Genomic DNA, 18,694 nt, shown 5'->3' with positions numbered 1-18,694 from the left:
AATCCTTGATAACTTCAATCTTTTCTCCTTTTATCATATGCTGCTTGTTGGTCCATTTGTGAGGATTTTTTTTTCTCTTTATGTTGAGCTGCAAAACATAATGAAGGCTGTAGCCAATAATACTTACCAGTAAGTTCTTCAAGTCCTCTTCACTTTCAGCAAGGAAGGTTGTGTCATCTGCATATTGCAGGTTAATGAGTCTTCCTCCAATCCTGATGCATGTTCTTCACATAGTCCAATTTCTTTGATTACTTACACAACACACAAATTCAATAGTTATGGTGAAAGGATACAACCCTGATGCACATCTTTCCTGACTTTAAATCACACGGTATCCTCTAGTTCTGTTCGAAGGATTGCCTCTTAATTCATATAGAGGTTCGTCATGAATAAGTGTTCTGGAATTCCCATTTTTCCTGGTATTATTCATAATTTGTTATGATCCACACAGTCAAATGCTCTTACATAGTCAATAAATAACAGGTAACATCATTCTGGTATTCTCTGCTTTCAGTCAAGATCCATTTGACTTCAGCAATGATATTCCATGTCCCATATCTCTTCTGCATCTGGCTTGAATTTCTAGCAGTTTGCTCTTGATGTACTGCTACAACTGCTTTTGTATGATCTTCAGCAAAATTTTACTTGTGTGTGATATTAATGATATTGCTCAATAATTTCTGCATTTGGTTGGATCACATTTATTTGGAATGGGCACAAATATGGCTCTCTTCCAGTTGGTTGGCCAGATAACCCTCTTCCAAGTTTCCTGGCATAGAGTGAGCACCTCAAACACTGCATCCATTTTTTGCAAAGTCTCAATTGGTAGTCCATCAATTCCTGGAGAACTGTTTTTCATCATTCCCTTCATTGCAGCTTGAACTCCTTCCTTCAGTACCATCTGTTCTTGATCATATGCTACCTCCTGAAATGGTTGAATGCCACCCAATTCTTTTTGGTATACAATGAATCTGTGTATTCCTTCTATTTTCTTTTAATGTGTCTCACGTGGTTCAATAGTTTTCCCCATAGAATCATTCAATAATGTAACTCAAGGCTTGAATTTTTCCTTCAGTTCTTTCAGCTTGAGAAATGTGGAACATGTTCTTCTCTTTTGATTTCTAACTCCAGGTCTTTGTACATTTCATTATAATACTCTGTTTTGCCTTCTGGGGCAGCTGTTTGAAGTCTTCTGTTCAATTATTTTACTTCATCATTTCTTCGTTTCATTTTAGCTACTCTACAATCCAGGACCAGTTTCAGAGTCTCTCCTGCCATCCATTTCAGTCTTTTCTTTCTTTCTTGTCTTTTTAGTAACCTTTTGCTTTCTTCATGTATGATGCCTTTGGTGATTTCACAACTTGTCTGATATTCCATCATTAGTGCTCAGTCCATCAAATCTGTTCTTGAGAGGGTCTCTAAATTCATGTAGGATATACTTAAGGTCATATTTTGGTTCTCATGGACTTTCTCTTATTGTCTTCAGCTTCAACTTGTACTTGCATATGAGCAAATGATGATTTCTTCCACCGTTGGCCCCTGGACTTGGTCTGACTGACAATATTGAGCATCTCCATTAACTCTTTCCACAGATGGTGTCGATGTGATTCCTGTGTATTTGTTCTATCTGGTCTGGTCCATGTGTACAGTCAGCATTTATGCTGTTGAAAAAACGCATTTGTAATGATGTCGTTGCTCTTGCAAAATTCTATCATGCATTCTCTTGTGTCATTCCTATCACCAAGGATCTATTTTCCTACTACTGATCCTTCTTCTTTGTTGCCAACTTTCACATTCTAATCACCAGTAATTATCAATGCATCTTAATTTCATGTTTGATCAATTTCAGACTATAAAAGTTGGTAAAAATCTTCCATTTACTCATTCTTTGCAATGTTATCCATAATTTATTATGTTCCACACAGTTCAATGCCTTTGTATAGTCAATATAACATAGGTAAATATCTTTCTGGTGTTCTCTGCTTTCAGCCAGGATCCATCTGACATCAGCAATGATATCCCTGGTTTCATGTCATCTTCTGAACCTGACTTGAATTTCTGGTATTTACCAGTCGGTATAGTTTTGAATTACCTTCAGCAAAATTTTACTTGTGTGTGATGTTAAGTATACTGTACGATAATTTCCTCCTTTGGTTGGATCATTTTTACTTGGAATAGGAATAAATATGGATCTTTTCCAGTCAGTTGGCCAGGTAGCTGTCACCCAATTCCTTGGCATAGGTGAATGAGAACTTCCAGGGCTGCATCTGTTTGTTACAATATCTCAGTTGACATTCTATCAATTCCTGGAGTCTTCACTCCATCCATGTTATTTAGGTTTTCTCTACTTTGAGGTTGCAGCTCTTCCAACCTGAGGGACTCATCTTCCAGCAGGATGCTAGACACATTTCAGTAGAGCCTCCATGATAAGAGAACAGCAAGAAGTACTTAGCAGTCTACTCCTGAAAAAATTGGCCAATAAAAACCTTATGAATAGCATAAAACATAAAAGTCACCACAGTACAAAAAAATGACAGATACATGGGGATACATAGAAAACAAAAATTCTAACAAGTGGACCAATAAGCAACATCATGATAAATGAAGAAAAGATTGAAGTTTTCAAGGATTTTATTTTACTTAAATCCACAATCAACATGCGTGGAAGCAGCAGTCAAGAAATCAAACAACACATCGCATTGGGCAAATCTGGTACAAAAGACTTCTTTCAAGTGTTAAAAAGCACCTTGAAAACTAAGGTATACCTGACCCAAGTCATGGTGTTTTCAATCACCTCATATGCATGCGAAAGCTGGACAATGAATGAGGAAGACAGAAGAATTGATGCCTCTGACTTGTGGTGTTGGTGAAGAATAATGAATACACCATCGACTGCCAAAAGGACAAACAAATCTGTCTTGGAGGAAGTACAACCAGAATGCTGCTTAGAAGCAAAGATGCTAAGACTATGCCTCACATACTTTGGACATTTTATATCAGTAGGGATCAGTCCCTGGAGAAGAACATCATGCTTGATAATTTAGAGGGTCAGAGAAAAAGAGGAAGACTCTGAACAAGATGGACTGACACCATGACTGCAATGATGGGCTCAAGCATAACAACAGTAGTGAGGATGGTGCAGGACCTGGCAGTGTTTCGTTCTGTTGTACATAGAGTGGTTATTAGTTAGAACTGACTCGACAGCACCTAATAACAACTTACCATGAAATAGAGTCAAAAAAATATTGAGTACCAATATTGTTTTCAGACAGAACACCCTTTCAAATAAAAGATGATTATTACGTATAAGAAGGCATTACATTAAAATAAAGTTGTAAGCTTTCAAAAGGTAAACAGGCATAAAGGGCATCTATGCAAAGCCAACAGCCAATATCACCCTAAATGGAGAGAATCTGAAAGCATTTCCCTTGAGAACGGGAACCAGACAAGGATGCCCTTTATCACCACTCTTATTCAACATCGTGCTGGAAGTCCTAGCCAGGGCAATTAGGCTAGACAAAGAAATAAAAGGTATCCGGATTGGCAAGGAGGAAGTAAAGTTATCACTATTTGCAGATGACATGATCTTATACACAGAAAACCCTAAGGAATCCTCCAGAAAACTACTGAAACTAATAGAAGAGTTTGGCAGAGTCTCAGGTTATAAAATAAACATACAAAAATCACTTGGATTCCTCTACATCAACAAAAAGAACACCAAAGAGAAAATAACCAAATCAATACCATTCACAGTAGCCCCCAAGAAGATAAGATACTTAGGAATAAATCTTACCGAGTATGTAAAAGACCTATACAAAGAAAACTACAAAGCTCTACTACAAGAAATTCAAAAGGACATACTTAAGTGGAAAAACATACCTTGCTGATGGATAGGAAGACTTAACATAGTAAAAATGTTTATTCTACCAAAAGCCATCTATACATACAATGCACTTCTGATCCAAATTCCAATGTCATTTTTTAATGTGTTGCAGAAACAAATCAGCAACTTCATATGGAAGGGAAAGAAGCCTCGGATAAGTAAAGCATTACTGAAAAAGAAGAAGAAAGTGGGAGGTCTCACTCTACCTGATTTCAGAACCTATTATACAGCCACAGTAGTCAAAACAGCCTGGTACTGGTACAACAACAGGCACATAGGCCAATGGAACAGAATTGAGAACCCAGATATAGATCCATCCACGTATGAGCAGCTGATATTTGACAAAGGACCAGAGTCAGTTAATTGGGGAAAAGATAGCCTTTTTAACAAGTAGTGCTGGCATAACTGGATATCCATTTGCAAAAAAATGAAACACGACCCATACCTTACACCATGCACAAAAACTAACTCCAAGTCGATCAAAGACCTAAACATAAAGACTAAAACGATAAAGATCATGGAAGAAAAAATAGGGACAACCTTAGAAGCCCTAATACAAGGCATAAACAGAATACAAAACATTACCAAAAATGATGAAGAGAAACCAGATAACTGGGAGCTCCTAAAAATCAAACATCTATGCTCATCTAAAGACTTCTCCAAAAGAGTAAAAAGACCACCTACAGACTGGGAAAGAATTTTCAGCTATGACATCTCCGACCAGCGCCTGATCTCTAAAATCTACATGATTCTGTCAAAACTCAACCACAAAAAGACAAACAACCCGATCAAAAAGTGGGCAAAGGATATGAACACACATTTCACTAAAGAAGATATTCAGGCAGCCAACAGATACAGGAGAAAATGCTCTCGATCATTAGCCATTAGAGAAATGCAAATTAAAACTACGATGAGATTCCATCTCACACCAACAAGGCTGGCATTAATCCAAAAAACACAAAATAATAAATGTTAGAGAGGCTGCGGAGAAATTGGAACTCTTATACACTGCTGGTGGGAATGTAAAATGGTACAACCACTTTGGAAATCTATCTGGCGTTGTCTTAAACAGTTAGAAATAGAACTACCATACAACCCAGAAATCCTACTCCTTGGAATATACCCTAGAGATACAAGAGCCTTCACACAAACAGATATATGCACACCCATGTTTATTGCAGCTCTGTTTACAATAGCAAAAATTTGGAAGCAACCAAGGTGTCCATCAACGGATGAATGGGTAAATAAATTGTGGTATATTCACGCAATGGAATACTACGCATCGATAAAGAACAGTGACGAATCTCTGAAACATTTCATAACATGGAGGAACCTGGAAGGCATTATGCTGAGTGAAATTAGTCAGAAGCAAAAGGACAAATATTGTATAAGACCACTATTATAAGATCTTGAGAAATAGTAAACCTGAGAAGAACAGATACTTTTGTGGTTACGAGGCGGGGAGGGAGGGAGGGTGGGAGAGGGTTTTTTAATGAATAATTTTTTAATCAGTAGATAAGAACTGCTTTAGGTGAAGGGAAAGACAACACTCAATACATGGAAGGTCAGCTCAATTGGACTGGACCAAAAACAAAGAAGTTTCCTGGATAAAATGAATGCTGCAAAGGTCAGCGGAGCAGGGGCAGGGGTCTGGGGAACATGGTTTGAGGGGACTTCTAAGTCAATTGGCAAAATAATTCTATTATGAAATCATTCTGCATCCCACTTTGAAATCTGGCGTCTGGGGTCTTAAATGCTAACAAGCGGCCATCTAAGATGCATCAATTGGTCTCAACCCACCTGGAGCAAAGGAAAATGAAGAACACCAAGATCACACGACAACTAAGAGCCCATGAGACAGAAAGGGCCACATGAACCAGAGACCTACATCACCCTGAGACCAGAAAAACTAGTTGGTGCCCGGCCACAATCGATGACTGCCCTGACAGGGAGCACAGCAGAGGACCCCTGAGGGAGCAGGAGATCAATGGGATGCAGACCCCAAATTTTCATAAAAAGACCAAACTTCATGGTCTGACTGAGACTAGAGGAATCCCGGCGGCCATGCTCCCCAGACCTTCTGTTGGCACTGGACAGGAACCATCCCCGAAGACAACTCCTCAGACATGAAAGGGACTGGTCAGCGGGTGGTAGAGAGATGCTGATGAAGAGTGAGCTAATTATATCAGGTGGACACTTGAGATTGTGTTGGCAACTCTTGTCTGGAGGGGGAATGGGAGGATAGAGAGAGAGGGAAATCGGTAAAATTCTCACGAAAGGAGAGACTGAAAAGGCTGACTCAAGAGGGGGAGAGCAAGTGGGAGTACGGAGTAAGATGTATGTAAACTTATATGTGACAGACTGATTGGATTTGTAAACGTTCACTTGAAGCTTAATAAAAGTTAAAAAAAAAAAAAAGGAAAAAAGGTAAACAGGCCTACCTAGATGAACTGAAAAAAGAAAAAGAAAAATTTTCATTGCGTTTGGATACGCCAATACTCTTCCCTCTCTGAATAATAGAAGTAGAAGAAAATAAGCATATTCAACTTATATTTATAAATATATGAATAAATATACATAAATACACAAAACACATATACATTGTGTAATCTGTGAGTGCCAGAATTCGATGAGACAGCTTTTATTTATTTGTTTATTTATTCATTCATTCATTCATTTATTTTCTGGGTCTTGCAAGTTTTGTTTTGCCTTGGACAGGGTTCTTACCACTTTTCTATCACTCTCTATTGAGAATCCTTCCTCATAAACACCCAGCGACTTTTCCTCCTGTGACAGGTTAGCACCTTACACAGGTTCTGGCTTTTGCATATAGGGTCTCTATGAGTCAGATTTGATTTGATGACAATGTATTTTTTTTAATCAATGTATTTGATGTAACTGCATTTTATAGAGCATTCCACTGCATTGCAATAAAAGCAATCAAAATATCAGTGTTTTTTTCTTTGCTTCCATTTTCTTTTACCCTGTCAAATATTTAGTGGATTATTTTCCTTTGTACATGTCTGTCTATTCCAATAATAACTAGCAAATATGTTTAATACAACTAATGTGTACTACACAATGCTGATTGTTTTCTTCTCTGTTGGTTTCTGGCTGAAAGCAAAGAATACAAGAAAGATATTTACCTGTGTTTTATTAACTATGCAAAGGCATTTGACAGCGTGGCTCATAATGAGTTATTGATAACTGTGAAGAATGGGAATTCCAAAACACTTAATTGTGCTCATACAGAACCTGCACATAGACTAAAAGGGAGTCATTCAAACAGAACGAAGGGATCCTGAGAGTTTTAAAATCAGGAAATGTGTGTGTCAGGGTGTTATCCTTTCACTATATTTATTCAATCTGTATGTTGAACAAATAATCTGAGAAGGTGTATTATATGAAGAAAATGTGCTACCAGAATTAGAGAAAGACTTATTAACAATCTTCAATGTACAAATGACACCAGTTTGCTCTCTGAAAGTGAAGAGGACTTGAAGCACTTAACGTTGAAGTTCAAAGACTGAAGCCTTCAGTATGGATTGCACATCCACATAAAGAAAAAAAAAATCCTCACACTGGACCAATAATCAGCATCATAATAAACATAGAAAATATTGAATTTGTGAAGATTTTCTTCTAACTGGGGTCCACAACTAATGTCTATGGAAACAGTAGTCAAGAAATCAAAAACCTATTGCATTTGACAAATCTGCTACAAAAGACCTCTTTAAAGGTTTAAAAAGCAAAGCTATCACCTTAAGGTAAGGTGCTCCTGACCCAAGCCAAGGCATTTTCAATCGACTCCTATACATGACAAGTTGGAAGATGAATAAGGAAGACCAAAGAGGAATTGATGCATTTGAATTATGGTGTTGGTGAAGAATATTGATTATACCACAGACTTTCAGAAGAATGACAAATCTGTCTTGGAAGAACTATAGCCAGAACGCTCTTTAGATGCAAGGATGGCAAAACTTCATCTCGCATACTTTGGACATGTTATCAGGAGGTACCAGTTCCTGGAGAAGGACATTATGCTTGGTAAAGTAGAGGGTCAAGGAAAAAGAGGAAGACCCTCAATGAGACAGATTGACACTGTGCCTCCAACAATGATCTCATACATAGCAACAATTTTGAGGATGGTGCAGGACTAAACAATGTTTTGTTCTTTTGTAAATAGGGTCGCTATGAGTTGGTGCTGCCCCAGTAGCACCTGATGACAACAATGGTGCAACTGAACATAAATGCCATGAAATTTTGCTTCCAAATATAAAATTTGTATTTAAAATTATGTATACTTCTAGGCTCTGTGTCATAATATTCCCTATTCTTACAGTAGCATACTCTCTTATTAATAAATTCAAAGGAGCCCTGGTGGCACAACAGTTAAGTGCTTGGCTGCCAAACAAAAGTTTGCCATTCAAGCCCATCCAGCTGCCGTGCAAGAGAAATACCTGGCCATATGTTCCCATAAAGATTACCTCCTAGAAAAATCTATGGAACAGTTCTACTTGATCACATGGGCTTCTCACTAGTCAAAAATGAAATTGATGGCAACTACCAACAACCATACCATCAGTGGATTATTCATACATTTAATAAGTAATCAGACAAATTATCTTCTATTTTAAATTATTCCTTACTTTCCTGGTTTTACTAACTCTTCCCTTGTTTCATAAAAGTGATAAGACACTTCTACATGTTAAAAAAAAAAAAAAAGTCATTTTACAGACAGAAAAAAAAATAAAATAAACCGAAGGCTTTCCCTGGCTAGATTTCAGGCTACAGCATATAGGGGTGTGTGTACTGGTAAAGCTATAAATATATTGACTAAGTGTCTATATATTTGCAGAACTTTAAGGGTACTAGTTTGTTTTGGTCCAGGCTTGTTGTTAGGTTAGTTAATTCCAACTCATAGTGATCCTGCGTGACAGGGTAAAGCTCCCCATAGGGTTTTCTCGGTTTCCATCTTTATGGGAGCAGATCACCAGGTATTTCCTCCCATGGAGCTGCTGGGTGATTTCAAACTACCAGCCTTTTGGTTAGTAGTTTAAACTTAACCATTGAGTAGCCAGGGCTCCTTGATTCAGGTTTACCTAAGTATAATTTACATTTACTTTCTGTAGATGTACATATCTATTGATGCTGGTCAGGTTTAAGGCTTTATACTAGAGTACTTCAGTATCAGCACTATCACCATTTTGGGCCATATAATTATTTCTGGTGGGAAGAAGTCCTGAGTATTGCATGTAGCAGCACATCTGGACTCTAACTCTAGTCCCAGAAATACCTGCCCCCGGTTGTGAAAACTAAAAGTGACTCCAAGAATTGCCAAATGTCTCTGGGAGCAAAATTGTCCTGTAATATATGGATGCTAATATAGACATGGAAACCCCTGGTGGCATAGTGGTTGAGAGCTACAGCTGCTAACCAAAAAGGTCGGCAGTTTGAAACCACCAGGCAGTCCTTGGAAACCCTATGCGGTACTTATATTCTGTCCTACAAGATTGCTATATGTCAGAATCAACTAGACATCAATGAGTTTTTTTTTGGGGGGGGTGGAGATATAGACATATACAATATTATACAATTACTTACCCAAGTCATTCTAAGTGAAAGGCATATTGTCAACCTGGATTGAAGAGTATTCATACGAATGAAAGGATTGGAAATCAATCTGAGGGTGAGAGGTAGGTTTGAGGTTCAGTATGAGAATAGTTCCCTGCATTAAATGTTTCTTGACCTGGCAAGCAGTTGCACTAATTATTATCCTGAACTGAAAATAGATATCTCATCAAGAAATATTACTGTAGAGCCTGTCCTGGGACAGATGGAGAAAGACAGACAAAACTCATCCCTGTGAAAAGCAGTCATGTTCATAGACATGAAGGTTCCCTAGAATCACTGTGCATGGGGATTCCTAGAGAGGTGCTGACCAGGTGGAGAAACCACAGCTTCTGAGAGGAAGTCCTTCCCACTTCCTTCTCCTGAATCTACTGACAAGATGGGCCACTAAGCTTAGTGAGTTCTGAACACCCCCTAGAAATCACTTCCCTATTGGCCTCCTGCAGGGCAGTTTGGGTCTGGGCTCACCCTGACTTCCCCTCACTGTGTCTCTTGCACAGTAATACATGGCCGTGTCCTCAAGATTCACGGAGGTCAGTTTTAAGTAAACTTGGCTCTTAGAAGTGTCCCTGGTGATGTTGAGTCGGGACTTGAGAGTTGGGTTATAATTTGTGTTCCTGTTATACCATATAACACCAACCCACTCTAGCCCCTTTCCTGGAGCCTGGCGGACCCAGCCTACACCATAGCTTGTAAAAGAGAATCCCGAGACAGCACAGGTGAGGGACAGGGTCTGCGAGGGCTTCACCAGTCCTGGGCCTGACTCCTGAAGCTTCACTTGGGACAAGGCACCTGGAAACAAGGAGAAACTCAGTGAGTCATGAGTTCAGATGCAGCATCCCCAGACATTCATGTCTGAGTCCCTTAGACACTCACCTCTGAGAGCTGTTACCAGAAGGAGGAAAACCCACATGTGTTTCATCTTATTGTGGATGAAGTCCATGACTTCCAGAAAATATTCTCCTAGATGAAGAAGAAACTGAATTTAAGTAAATGTGTGCTGTGATTTCTTCTGGCTGCTTAAGTAGGATTTGCATGCGGGATGCGCATTTGCATGCAAAGAAAAAGGGCATTGGGAGGTCTGTTTTTTTAAAGTTCTCACAGGATAAAAGATGCTGGATGTTGCTTCTGGAGAATACACTCCTCTTTCTAGGGTGTTCACTTCACCAAGCCCAGAATCCTCTTAATCCACACCAAGACATATTCAGATCAGGGAGCCAGATGCAACAAAGGATCAAGGACACTTCTGGGAATAAAGTCAATGCACCTCTTCTTCCAAGGACAGATAGATGGATAGATACATACATACGTACGTACAATACATAGATAGATAGATGAATAAATGGATAAACAGATCAATTACTATCAAATAGTTATCACAAGTCCAGGACTCCCTGAATGGTCACATACATATTCTGATTCATTTCACACCTCTATTAGCTCATGTTTAAACATTAGATGGTCCGCAGTGTTGAGATAGTTACTAAATGGATCAAAAACATCGAATTCAGACAAAACTGAATCTAAAGTAATGTTTGTCATACACCGAAATGACTGAAAGACTTGTTAACTTGGGTGAATATCTCTTCACCTGGAACACCTTTACAACCATGTATATTCAAGGGTTACTGTAGAGGGGAATATCTTCATATCAACCTGAAGTCCTTTTTGTTTTCTGTTAATTAGTTGTTTTTTTTTTTTAACACAGATTAGAGATTTCTGCATAGATAGTAATCATTACTAGAGTTGTTGCAAAGACGACCAATCCCCTAGTTCTCAGTTTTGCCAGAAGCTGAGCTTCTCCATTAAATTTCTGAGCCTGTAGACTATCAATGTGAAGGAGAACTTTGAGCAACATAAACCATCAAGACCATGAACACAGAGATTTAGTGAAAAGTCCTTAGTTCACCAATATGTTGGATTAGTAACCAGGTCTTTGTACACAGTTAATTTGTCCTAGATGTGTCATTCCTCTCTTTCTGAGTCTCTAATGGAGGATATTGAATTAAGTGAACATAGTTTCCATTAATATGGGGAGAATAATATTCATGATTCTTGGAAATTCTGCTGCCCTCGAAATGAATTGGAGAAGGCATGAGTTCACTATTGCCAGAGGGAAAGTCCCTGCCCAGGAAGCAGGTCCCCTTGGGAAATCCTGCTGAAGTCCGCCCCCTGACATCCTATGTCACTGAATCCAGGATTATGTCCTATGGCTGTTTCTCAGTGTGAGAAATGCTTCCCAGTCATAGGGATGGTGAGAATCCTCATTATGTCTGCTTCTCAACAGGAAGACAGGGTCATGCAGGAAACTGGAGGAGAAGTTCCTTCTGACTAAGACCATCTCATGCAATGGAGGATGGTACTTCCTCTTCGTTGACTACAGTGAGAATGTGAGAAATGGAGGGGGGGGGAACTTGGTGGCAGCAGAGCATTGAAAAAGAAAGGAAATCACTGAGAGTTAGGAGAGGGAAGGAAACCCCTGATCCCAAAAGGAAGACCCTCATCAGCCCCTCTCTGCACCTACTCCTTTTATTGAGATTATCTTGCTTGGTGGATCCCTAACACCTCCTGAAGCACAGCACCATCCCTTCCTACCTGTAGTCTCGGTTTGTGTCTAGGCTCCCCCTGTCTTCTCCTCACTGTGACTCACACATGGTCATGTCCTTTGCCATTACGGAACTCAGATGTAAGAAGACCTGTTTCTTAGACATGTCTTAGAAGATGAAGGGTCAAATGTGGAGGGACAGTTATATGCTTTTCTGCCACTCAAAACAAAAAATCCCATTGCTGTCACGTTGATTCCAATGCAGAGCAACCCTATATGCCACTAGTATATATCGATATTCATTCACTTTAGTCCCTTCCATGACGACTGGTGGATTCAGTGCCAGCAGTGAACACTGGTTGTGATGGAGAATCCAGAGACAGCTCAGGTGAAGGAATACTAGTATGAGGGCCTCAACAGTTCTGAGCCTGACTCCTATAGCTGCACCTGGACATGACATCTGGGGAAAGAAAAAAAAAAATCATTGTCAAATATCAGATACCTCATCCAGGTCATCTCATTGTGGAAATCTCCGAGATACTACAAGGTGACTACAAGGTGAAAGCACATCAACAGGAATCTCATGATTTTCTGGAAAAGGCTTAAAATTCATGGAGACTCCAGCACACAGTGTGAAGATTCTTGCCAAATTCTGGAATTTAACATTGAAGGTGAAACGTTTTCTCTGGTTGTTGTTATTTGTGGAAATAGAAGAAATTCCTGACAGTGACAGGAAGCCCCACTATCCTCCCCTGAATCTGCCCCGGGTGGGATCTGGGCTCATTGTGTCCTGAGGGCTCCCTGCTTGCAGCCTCCCGCCACTTTCAGGTGAATGTTTTCTAGACTCCCACTGTCTTTCCACCACTGAGGGTCTCACAGGGCAAAATCATCTCTGGACCTAAGCATACAGGCTGCTGATCAGAAATGGTACCTGAAACTCTCTTTCCAGGTGTCCTGGCCATAGATAGTTGAGCTACATTTGTGGTCAGCACAGCTGTTATAGCTGAGCACCAACTGCACCCCCGTGCCAGGCTCCTCTTTGATCCATTTTAGTTAGCAGATGTCAAAACTGTTCACTGTACTCTCTGGCAACTGGACTTTCATGGTGCCTCAGGGACACAGATCACAGTGTCAGAACAAGTGTTTGTTGGAATGAAGACTAAACTCAGACCCTGAAAGGAAACTCAAATGACACAAGAAACATCCCTCACCAGTCTCTTTCTTCACCTGGCTGAGGAGCTGATGGGTACTGAATGCCCCCTACTGATCAGCCCCATCCTTGCAGGGAGTGTGTGTCTGGGGTCACATTGACTTCCCCTCACTATAGGTCCCTCACAGTAACAAATGGCCATATCCTTAGTTGTTATGATGTCCATTTGCAGAGTGTTCTTGGAGTTGTCCCTGGAAATGGTGAACCGGCCACTCACTGAGTCTGCATAGTGTGTGTAACTCCCATCATACCACATACCAGCCAGATACTCCACCTCTTTCCTTGGAACAGTACATACCATGACTGCTGTGGTGGTTAATGTTGTGTGTCAACTCAACTAGGGCACAATTGGCAGTTGTATGATGTTGTGATCACCTCCATGATGGGATCTATTGTGAGTTGTCAATCATTTGAAAGGGAATTTCCTTGGGCATATGGCCTGCATCAAATATAAGTGGACTTTTTGGCAAAGATCATGGGCTTTTTGCTCCTGCTCAATCCTGCAGCTGACTACTATTCTTCTGACCTCCGGTTCTTGGGACTTGAGCTATCTGCAGTCTTGCCTTCCGATCTTGGGATTTATTGATCTTTACAGCCAGTGAACAAGAGCCCTGCTCTCTGACCTGCCAATATTGCTTTCACCAGCCCTGCGGGTACGTGAATCATTAGAAGCCTCTATGATGGCCCACAGACTTGGGACATTCCAGCCTCTAAAACCATCTGAACCATTTCCTCAATATAAATCTATCTATCTATATATTTATACACTTTACTGGTTTTGCTTCTCTAGAGAACCCAGGCTAAGACAGCTGCTAAATGTAAAACCAGAGTTTTCACAGGAGATTCTCAACCTTCAGGTTCTCTCAGGTCTCCTGCAAACTCAACCAGTCTCACATCACACAAGATACTTGCAAAAAGACAGGAGACTTTCTCTCTCCACACATATGGACACACAAGTATGTGTCCGTTTCCTACATCTCTAACAATAACCTTGTAGAAGGATGAAAAGGAACCCCCAGATCACTTTAAACTTCATATTGTGGCCACTGACTTCATGGATACTTGGGATCAGCAGAGCAGCTGGGCCTGGGATCTCTTTCCCAGGGCTGGAGGGATATGTTCTGTGAGAGTTTTAAGAGAAGAGAGCAGGACCCTGTTTGCATGTTTCTTTTCCTGTAGAGGACTATTTGCTGTAAATGGCATGTATGGAGAGGTTCCTTGGGACAGAGAAATTCACAAGGATAGATGGTGGGAGAAGTAGGTGTGGAAAAAATTTTAACAGCAGACTTCTTTTAAGCCTATCTGTCTGCATGAAAATGGCAAGCAGGTTCCATCATTGCCTTACTTAATTTTCTCGACAGTTTAGTAAAGTTAGTATTATATGATGTCTTCTTTATACAGACAGGAAAACCAAAGCTATGCTCAGGACAGTTAAAACACTTGCTCCTCTCTGTAGCACTAACAGTTGGCACAGGCATAAATGGAGTTCAATTGGTCCATAACTCCAAATGTTTACATGAACTAGTCTACTCACAAGATATTCACCACTTATCTAATCTTACACTATGTTATTCCTTCTGTAATTACACTTCACACATTTTATTACAATAATTTATTATTTTGTGTAAAATATACGTAGCAAAACATACACCATATGAACAATCTCTACATGTACAATTCAGTGACATTTTCACTTTCTTCAAGTTGTGAAGCTATTCTCCCTCTCCTTCTCTAAAAATATTACTTTACCATTAACATAAACTCAATGCCACATGAGGTTCTCATCTAATGTGTATACTTGTTGGAAAATTGATCATGTACAGATAATCTCTCAAAAGAGCATGACGCGCGAGGCAGGCATTCTTTCTTAATTAAGCTATTGTTTGGTTTAAAAAAATTTCAGGGGATAATTTTGCTTTAAGATTTATTTTAAAAGTGTAATTTATTTAATCCAGGTGGTTTTCATACTGCCGATATGAAGAATGTCACAAGCTCATGTGCCTTTGCATGACACATTCAATATTTAAGTGCACGTCAGGTAAAAAGCAGGAAACCATGTATTAAGGAACAAAGTAAACCCACGTGGTCCTTGTCTACAAATGAGAGTCCAGGTTGGGATACTAAAGTGCATTACTGAAAAAAAGACTATGTTAACTTCAGATGGATAAGGACCTCAATGCACTAAAGGTGTTTCTATGTCTGCGTGTGTGTGTGTGTGTATGTGTGTGAGGGAGTGGCTAGGATATCACATTATGCAGTAGAATCATAATTTATTTATTTACATTGTCTTAAATTAAGTACATAGCCCTGGTCTTGCTGGCTGCAGAGAATATGGAGAACAAAGCGAGACAGCTTAACACTACACCTATGGCCATGCCAGGATGGAAAGACAAAAGGGAAGAACACACTCGGCATTTCTCAAGCTGAAAGAACTGAAGAAAAAATTCAAGCCTCAAGTTGCAATAGTGAAGGATTCCATGGGGAAAATATTAAATGATGCAGGAGCATCCAAAGAAGATGGAAGGAATACACAGAGTCATTATACCAAAAAGAATTAGTCGATATTCAACCATTTCAAGAAGTGGCATATGATCAGGAACTGATGGTACTAAAGGAAGAAGTCCAAGCTGCTTTGAAGACATTGGCGAAAAACAAGGCTCCAGGAATTGATGGAATATCAGTTGAGATGTTTCAACAAACAGATGCAGTGCTGGAGGTGCTCACTCGTCTATGCCAAGAAATATGGAAGACAGCTTCCTGGCCAACTGACTGGAAGAGACCCATATTTATGCCTATTCCCAAGAAAGGTGATCCAACTGAATGTGGAAATTGTAGAACAATATCATTAATATTACACTCAAGAAAAATTTTGCTGAAGATATTAAAAAATGGCTGCGGAAGTATATCAACAGGGAACCGCCAGAAATTCAGGCTGATTTCAGAAGAGGACGTGGAACCAGGGATATCATTGCTGATGTCAGATGGATCCTGGCTGAAAGCAGAGAATACCAGAAGGATGTTTACCGGTGTTTTATTGACTATGCAAAGGCATTCGACTGTGTAGATCATAACAAACTGTGAATAACATTGCAAAGAATGGGAATTCCAGACCACTTAATTGTGCTCATGAAGAACCTTTATATAGATCAAGAGGCAGTTGTTCAGACAGAACAAAGGGATACTGATTTGTTTAAAGTCAGGAAAGTTGTGCGTCAGGGTTGTATTCTTTCACCATACCAATTTAATCTGTATGCTGAACAAATAATACGAGAAGCTTGGCTATATGAAGAACAGGGCATCAGGATTGGAGGAAGAGTCATTAACACCCTACGTTATGCAGATAACACAACCTTGCTTGCTGAAAGTGAAGAGGACTTGAAGCACTTACTAATGAAGATCAAAGACCACAGCCTTCAGTATGGATTGCACCTCAACATCAAGAAAACAAAAATCCTCACAACTGGACCAATGAGCAACATCATGATAAATGGAAAAAAGATTGAAGTTGTGAAGGATTTCATTTTACTTGGATCCACAGTCAACAGCCATGGAAGCAGCAGTCAATAAATCAAAAGATGCATTGCATTGGGTAAATCTGCTGCAAAGAACTTCTTCAAAGTGTTGAAGAGCAAAGATGTCACCCTGAAGACTACAGGTGCACCTGACGCAAGCCATGGTATTTTCAATCGCCTCATATGCATATGAAAGCTGGACAATGGATAAGGAAGACAGAAGAAGAGTTGACACCTTTGAATTGTGGTGTTGGTGAAGAATATTGAATATACCATGGACTGCCAAAAGAACGAACAAATCTGTCTTGGAAGAAGTGTGGCCAGAATGCTCCTTAGAGGCAAGGATGGCGAGACTGCATCTTACATACTTTGGACATGTTGTCAGGAGGGAGCAGTCCCTGGAGAAGGACAGCATGTTTGGCAGAGTACAGGGTCAGCGGAAAAGAGAAAAACCCTCAACAAGGTGGGCTGACACAGTGGCTGCAACAATGAGCTCAAGCATAACAACGATTGTAAGTGTGGCGCAGGACAGGGCAGTGTTTCTTTCTGTTGCGCATTGGGTCACTATGAGTTGGAACCGACTCGACGGCACCTGACAACAACAACGCTCCTTTCCCCTGGGCACCTACAGCCTCTACATGGTTTGGACTGTGTAAATTTGGTAACCAGGACTTCTGAAGTAGCCTGGGTGAGGAAGTATCATCCTGTTCTCAGGCACCTTGAGAAAATAATATGTTATAGACTAAATTATGTTCAACCAAAATATGTGTTGAATTCATAGCCTTATACCTGTGATTTTTCTTTAGGTTAACTAAGCCATAGGAGTGTTGGCTGGATCCTAATCCTAACCACTTCTCAGTTATGCAAAGACCAGGATAGACACAAGACTACACAGAGGGAAGAGAGACTCCATGTGAAAAGATATTTGATTAATGAAATTAAAGAGGAGATTGAAAATAGTTACGATTTATATGTTAAAAGCTCTGAAAAAAACATATACTTATGGGAGAATCACATAGGCAACTTCAGGGGAATGATGGAAACTATAAGAAACAAACAAATAGAAATGTCAGAAAGGTTGAAAAACACCACAGTAACAGAAATGAAGAATGCCTCCAATAAGCTGCTAATTGACTTGACACAGATGTCAAAAAATAGAGAATTTGAAAAAAAGATCAATAGAAATTACCTATACTACATTGCGAACCGAAAAATAGAATGAGGAAAACATAACAGTACCTCCAAAAGCTGTGAGACAATGTCACAAGGCTCATAGCAATAACAATATATATGAATTGTATGTATATAGGTTATGTAAAAGTGAATGGAACAAAGCAAAAGAAAAAAGGATAGGGAGAAGGAATTGGGAATATATTTTTAAAAATATCCTCACATTCCCTATGAGAGGGTAGAGTCATTTTATGTTAAAACAGATATAGCAAACCCTAGGGCAACCTTTGAAAATTCATAAAAGGAAATAAATAATAAATCCATAAAGGAGATATAAATGGTATATTTAAAATGTTAGTTTAAAACATGAGACAGCAGAAAAAAATGAATTAAAAAGAAAGAGGAAAAATTTCAACAAATAGAAAACTACTTGCTAGATGTTACTTTTAAATTGAACTATGTCAATAAATTTGAATGCTAATGGTCTAAAAATATCAGTTACAAAAGAATAACTGCCAAATTGGAAAAAAAAGGTAAACATGAAAAAAAGAAAGAGCTTTAAATATAAACATATAGCTGGGTTGTTCTCAGGCAGAAACTGTATACAGAAAAAGAGGTAGTCATTTGAATGGGAATATTGCATGGTTTAAATTTGGAAGAAGTGTGTGCCATAATTATCTGATCTTTATGCTGAAAGTGTGTGCCATAATTATTCTATCTTTATGCTGAGCAAATAATTTGAG

General features: G+C 39.4%; 1 pseudogene; it reads right to left on the bottom strand.

Annotated features, from left to right (window-relative positions):
• The window catches only part of LOC100666956 (putative V-set and immunoglobulin domain-containing-like protein IGHV4OR15-8), a 35,630-nt pseudogene extending 25,194 nt beyond the window's left edge, over positions 1-10,436 (bottom strand).
• Between the last annotated feature and the right edge of the window lie 8,258 nt (positions 10,437-18,694).

Source organism: Loxodonta africana, chromosome 21 (assembly GCF_030014295.1).
Source record: "Loxodonta africana isolate mLoxAfr1 chromosome 21, mLoxAfr1.hap2, whole genome shotgun sequence".
In the NCBI taxonomy this organism is placed as follows: Eukaryota; Metazoa; Chordata; class Mammalia; order Proboscidea; family Elephantidae; genus Loxodonta; species Loxodonta africana.
Note: the sequence above shows the minus strand (reverse complement) of the source record. Positions and strands in the feature narration are given on the sequence as shown.